We start from the raw sequence: 6581 nt of genomic DNA, 5'->3' as shown, positions 1-6581 counted from the left end.
CTTCGCCCCCCCAAGCTGACCAGATATCCTAAATTAATGTAATCCTGTTTGCCAGCATTTGGCCCATATCCCTCTCAACCCTTCTTATTTATATACCCATCCAGATGCCTTTAAATATTGTAATTGTACTCACCCCCAGCACTTCCTCTATAGAGACAAAAAAAACTGCAAATGCTGGAATCCAAAGTCGACACACAGGAGGCTGGCAGCACCATGACGTGGAGAAATCACTGTTTCGGGTATAACCCTTCTTCAGGAATGGAAGTGTAGGTATTACCCACCTCCTACTTATCTGAAGCTTCCCCTATCCCCACCTCCATCCCTGAAGAAGGGTTACTTCTGAAATGTTGACTTATCCACCTTCTGATGCTGCTTGGCTTGCTGTGTTCTTCCAGTCTCCTGCTTGTCTACTCCACCACTTCCTCTGGCAGCTCATTCCATACACACTTGTGTGAAATATTTGCTCCTTAGGTCAGTTTTAAATCTCACACCTCTCACCTTAAACCTCTGCCCTCTAGTTTTGGCCTTCCCAATCCTGGTGGGAAAAGATCTTGGCTATTCACACTATCTATGCCCCTCATGAATTTACAAAACTCTATAAGATCAGCCTTCGATGCTCCAGCAAAAACAGCCCCAGCCTATTTAGCCTCTCCCAATAGCTCAAACCCGCCAACCTTGGCAACATCCTTGTAAATCTTTTCAAATTTGAAAGAAGGATATTTCTGTTTGTTGTGTCAGCAAAACTAGGCTTCATGATTTCCAGATGACCAGCAAGAGAATGGGAGGGAACTGGGGAGAAACCTCTTTAAGCTCAAGGGAGTTGGAACACACTGCCTGGCAATGTGCTTGGAGGTGGATTCTATTGGGGCCTCACCAACATTTCTGTTTCGGACCTGCTGCAGTGTTCCAGTGGGTCTCAGCGCAAACTTATTGGGTAGTAGATGGCCAAGTGGTATTGTTGATGGAATGTTAATTCAGAGATTTGTTCTGACGAGGGGTCACTGGACCTGAAACATTAACTCTGACTTCTTTTCACAGATGCTGCTAGACGTGCTGAGTTTTTCCAGCAATGTCTGTATTTGTTAACTCAGAGATCCAGGCAATATATATTTAATATATAACCCAGAGAGCTGGGTTCAAATCCCGCCACAGCAGATGGCGGAATTTAAATTCAGTAGAAATCCAGAATTAAGGCTCTAACAATGACCGTAAAACCATTGTTGATTGTCGGAAAAACTTCCTTCAGAGAATGCCCTTGCCTGATCTGGCCTATATGAAACTCCACAACCACAGCAATGTTCTTAGGAAGAGCCATTTGACCTGAAACATTGACCCTGATTCTCTCCAGAGATTTTGTCAGACCTGCTAAGCCTTTTCAGCATGTTCTATTTTTGCCCCACAGCAATGTGGTTGACTTAACTTCTGGCCTAGCCAGTGATGCTCTTATCCTGTAAATGAATAAACTGCAAGAACAGTATTTCATTCCCCACTTGGAGATTCTGCAGCCTCTAGGACTCAACATTGAGTTCAATAACTTTAGAACCTTCCTTTTTTTTAAACTCACCCCAAACCTGTCATGGTGTTGCTTATGACATGGGTTGCTTTTAGCACAGTCACCCATTCTCACCTACTACTTTTAGGCCTATTATCACATTATATGGGTTGCTTCCAGTCCTGCTCATCCAGTCTGTTCCACGTTTAGCTCTTATCACTTATCTGCTATCTATAAACCTGACCTGTTCCTTTCATATCTCTCTCTCTCTGAGTTCCATCTCCACCTAATCTGCGCACACTCACCACCACCCCCAGGCCAACCTCCTCTTCAGCATAAATATCACCTTTCCTAGCTGCTAACAGTTCTGATGAAGGGTCACTGAACTGGAAACATTAACTCTAATTTCTTCCTGTGGTTGCTGCCAGATCTTTAGAGTTTTGCCAGCATTTTCAGTTTGTATTACAGATCTCCTGCATTCATAGTTCTTCGTTTTATTCCATTTATAAATACATTTAAGGGAAGAGGTTAACCATTAGGGACCAAGGGATAACCAGTGTGTGAAGCTGTAGGATAGTGGAAGGGTATTGAATGAACGCTTCTCTTTAGGCTTCACCCTGGAAAAAGAAAACATTGGTATGGAATTCAGGAAAAGGGACTGTGAGGAACTTGCACAGTTTGACAAAAGAAATGGAGAGATATTGGAGGTTCTGTTGGGCTTGAGAATCAACAAATCTCCTGACCTGGATGAATTGCATCCCAGGCTGTTGTGGGAGGCAAGGCAGGAAATTGCAGGGGCTCTGACACAAAGCTTTAATTCCTCTCTGGCCATGGGGGAAGTGCCAGAGGACTGGAGGATGGCTAATCTTAAGAAGGGCAGTAGAGATGAACCAGGGAATTACACACCAGTGAGTCTCATCAATGGTAGGGAAACTAAATATTAGAGAAAATTCTTAAGGAGTGAACTAATAGCCAGTTGAAAACAAGTTGGATTAATTAGGCATAGTCAGAATGGCTTTGTCAAAGGGAGGTCATGCCGAACAAGTTTATTCATCTTTTTTTTGAAAATGTGATCAAATGTGTAGATGAGGAAATTCCAGTTGATGTAGTTTATATGGATTTAAGCAAGGTCCCACAATGGGAGACTGATTGAGAAAGTTAAAGAACGTGGAATTCAGTGAAACTTGGTGAGATGGATCAGAAACTAGCTTAGTAATAGGACAGAAAGGGTAGTGGCAGAAGGCTGGTGGCCAGTGTCCAGCAGTGTACCACAAGGATCGGTACTAGGACCCATATTGTTTGTTGTAGACATAAATGATGTAGGTGAAAATATTTGGGGGATTGTAAAGCAATTTTGCAGATGAAACCAAGATTGATAGAATACTTAATAGCAGAGAAGATAGTTGTAGGTTACAGGAGGACTTAGATGGGTTGATCAGATGGGCAGACCGTTGGCAGATGGTATTTAAAGCTGATAACTGTGAGGCAATGGAAAGAAGCAGCAAGATCAGTGAGTATTTAATGAATGGCAGGACACTGGATAGCTTAGAGGAGTAGAGGGATAATGGGGTAATCACTGATTCCTGGAGTCGGCAGAGCACGTGAATATGATAGTTCAGAAGGCATAATGGGACAATTCCTTTCATCGTTCATGGCACAGAATTTAAGAGCAAGGATGTAACGTTGGAGTTGTGCAGAGCATTGTTCATAGCTGCTGCCAGAGTCATTAGACTTGAAACGTCAGCTTGCTCTCCTTGGATGCTGCCTGAGCTTCTGTGGTTTCCAGCGTATTTTGTTTTCAGTACAAACTCCAGTGTCTGCAGTAATTCGCTGCAACATTTTAAAAAAAACATTAGGATAAGCACTTGATACATAATTCAAGGAAACAGGTCAAGTGCAGGAAATTGGGATTAGCACACCTGCAGTGGCAGTTACGTTGGTGCAGACTTGGGCTGAAGGGTTCTGTGCTTTAAGAATGAGGTAGGGGTTTAAAAGAGAGGTGAATGTTTTCAGAGGGCTGGCCTGGAGAATGGGTCAAGTTGGGTAATTTTCAGGAGTCAGTACAAGGACAGTGGGCCGAATGGTCTCCTCCTGTGCGGTTAAAGTTCCATAACAGGATCCCTGGTCTCTACCGTAGGCCCTGAGTGGAGGCTTTGACCCATGACCTTTCCTTATTGACACCGAGAGAGAGCAGGGCCCGAACGCCATCATATTTCTTCTCCCTCCACCTTCACTTTTCAGCTTAGAGCTTTTGTTTTACACAAACAGACGCGCGTTTACTTAATTTAAAAAAAAAATAAAAACCAGCTCGTCGTCTCCGCTGCTCCGGGCCGTGACTTTTGACCGGGTGAGAGGTGAGAGGTCACCCGGACAAGATGGCGGCGCCCAGGGCGGTGGGAGCGTGAGGACTTTCCGCGTCGGACTGGAAACGTGGATGGTCGCCGTACCTACCCCCCCCCCCCTCGGCCTGAGTTTCTCCGGTGTCCGAAGGAAAGGTGGTGGGGAGTGTGGTGTCTGGTGAGCCTGTGCCCGCGTACCTGCTGCTGACTTGAGGTGCAGTCTGTTGGATAGATGTGAGGAGGGTAGATGTAGGTTAGGGAGATAGTGGCCGCGAAGGAAAGGGCATGTCAGCTCAGAATGCTATGGAGGAAAAGAGCGGGAGATAGATCACTTAAATATCAGAGGGGCGACGACCTAGCACAAAAGAGGAGTTGAGGCCTGTGCACATCAGCCACAGTCTGGACAATTGCAGTGCTTTTGTTATTTTCAAAAATATACTTTATTCATAAAATATTTTGATGATCTGTGGTGCCATTCATAGGCGCACCTTGCATTTTCTTTTTACATACAGAGATCGGAATTAATCATTTGTATATACAGATTTGTACGTTTACCATCCATATATTTAGCTGAGGCTTCAGCGGAGCCCACTTACTGAGTGGGCCCCGTGTTTTTTCTTTGGCAGGCAGACGTTACACGGTGGTCTTTCCCCACCACACCTTGGCGGCAGTTGCCCCAATGGAGAATTGCAGGGCAAGGGAGAGGAAATGTATGGTTGGCACGGTGGATCAGTGGTTAATACTGCTCTCTCATAACGCCAGGGACGTGGGTTGCATTCCACCTTTGGATGAGGGTTCAGAGGGATATGGCCAAATGCTGGCAAATTGGACTAGATTTACATCTGATGAAAGGCTTTTGCCCGAAACATCGATTTTCTTGCTCCTTGGATGCTGCCTGACTTGCTGTGCTTTTCCAGTGCTATTCTCATCGAGAGTCTGATTTCCAGCATTTGCAGTCCTCACTTTTGCCTCGATTTACAGCGGATATCTGGTCAATGTGGACAAGTTGAACAGTTTCCGTGCTGTATATCTCTATAACTGTCCATGTGGAGTTTGCGCATTTTCCCCCATGTCTGTGTGGATTTCCTCCGGATTTGCTCCCAAAGTCCAGAGCTGCACAGATTAGGTGGGTTGGCCATATTGAATTGAATTGAATTTATTGTTACGTGTGCTGAGGCACAGTGAAAAGCTTTGTCTTGCGAGCAATACAGGCAGATCACACAGTTATATAGCATAGATAAGTAAATAATAGATAAACAATGGCAAAAACAAAAAAAAAACACAGGTACAGGCGAATGTCAAGGGTTTGAGAGTCCATTCAGTACTCTAACAACAGCAGCGTAGAAACTGTTATGAAACCAGCTGGTGTGTGTGTTCTGGCTTCTGTACCTTCTCCCCGATGATAGAGGTTTGTAGAAAAACATTGCCAAGGTGGGATGAATCATTGAGAATGCTGGCTACCTTTCCTTGACAATGGGCCTGGTGGGAAGTTGGCCTTTGTGATTGTCCGGCCGAGTTCACCACTGTCTGTAACTGTCTCTGATCTTGAATGGTACAGTTACCATACCAGATACTGATACACCAGATAGAATGCTCTCAATGGCGCACATATAAAAGTTGACAAGGGTATTCGCGTCATGCCAAATTTTTTCAGCTGCCTGAGGAAGAAGTGACGTTGTTGGGCCTTTGTAGCCAGTGTGTCCATATGAAGACTCCAAGAAAGCTTGTTGTTGTTGCCCACTCCCAGGAGTTTGACACTCCCACTCGTTCTACCTCTGTGCTGTTAATGGTTGGGGGGTGGGGGCGTGAATATCCCGTTGAAAGTCAGTCATGAGTTCCTTGGTTTTGCCAGCATTGAGAGTTGTTCTCAGTGCACCAATTTTCCAGGTCTTCCGCCTCCCATCTGTAGTCTGTTTTGTCATGTCTCCATCTGAGATTCGACCAACTATGGTGGTGTCATCAGCAAACTTGTAAATGGCATTAGTCTGATATGTGACGATGCAGTCATTGTCCAGTAGACAGTGAGGACTGCAGTTGCTGGAGATCAGAGGTGAGAGTGTGGTGCTGGAAAAACACAACAAGTCAGGCAGCGTCTGAGGAGCGGGAGAATCAACCTTCCTAATGAAGAGCTTATGCCCAAAATGTCGATTCTCCTGCTGCTTAGATGCTGCCTGGCCTGCTGTGCTTTTCCAGCACCATACTATTGACTCATGCTAAATTTTCCTACAGTGTCCAAGGATGGGGGTGTAGCACTACTAATGGGGATGTAGCACTACTCATCAGAGAGGGTATCACAGCTACACAAGCTTCCATTGTCGAGGAAGATCTGCCTACCGAGTCAGTATGGGTGGAAATTAGGAACAGCAAGGGAGCAGTCACCTCTTTAGGGGTTTACTACAGGACCCCCAGTAGCAGCAGGGAGATGGAAGAAAGCATATCTCTGCAGATTTTGGAAAAGTGTGGACGTAGTAGGGTTGTTGTAATGGGTGACTTTAACTTTCCCAATATTGATTGGAACCTCCTTCGAGCAGAAGATTTGAATGGAGCGGTTTTTGTAAGGTGTGTTCAGGAGGGTTTCCTAACTCAGTACGTTGACAGGCCGACGAGGGGAGAGGCCATTCTAGACTTGGTGCTCGGCAATGAGCCAGGGCAGGTATCAGATCTTGTGGTGGGAGAGCAGTTTGGTGATAGTGACCACAACTGCCCCACATTCTACATAGCTATGGAGAAGAAGAGGATTAGGCAAAATG

General features: G+C 45.3%; 1 protein-coding gene across 2 annotated transcripts in view; it reads left to right on the top strand.

Moving 5' to 3' along the window:
• Window positions 1-3842: 3842 nt before the first annotated feature.
• Window positions 3843-6581, top strand: part of dap3 (death associated protein 3) — a 39347-nt gene continuing 36608 nt past the window's right edge. The window contains exon 1 of one of the 2 annotated variants that reach the window (XM_043684011.1): window positions 3843-4009. The gene's annotated coding sequence lies outside the window, so the exon portion shown is untranslated. Of the gene's footprint in view, window positions 4046-6581 lie in introns of both variants that reach the window. The other variant, XM_043684012.1, reaches the window with a different exon arrangement.

The sequence above is a fragment of the Chiloscyllium plagiosum genome, chromosome 51 (genome assembly GCF_004010195.1).
Source record: "Chiloscyllium plagiosum isolate BGI_BamShark_2017 chromosome 51, ASM401019v2, whole genome shotgun sequence".
Classification (NCBI taxonomy): domain Eukaryota; kingdom Metazoa; phylum Chordata; class Chondrichthyes; order Orectolobiformes; family Hemiscylliidae; genus Chiloscyllium; species Chiloscyllium plagiosum.
Note: the sequence above shows the minus strand (reverse complement) of the source record. Positions and strands in the feature narration are given on the sequence as shown.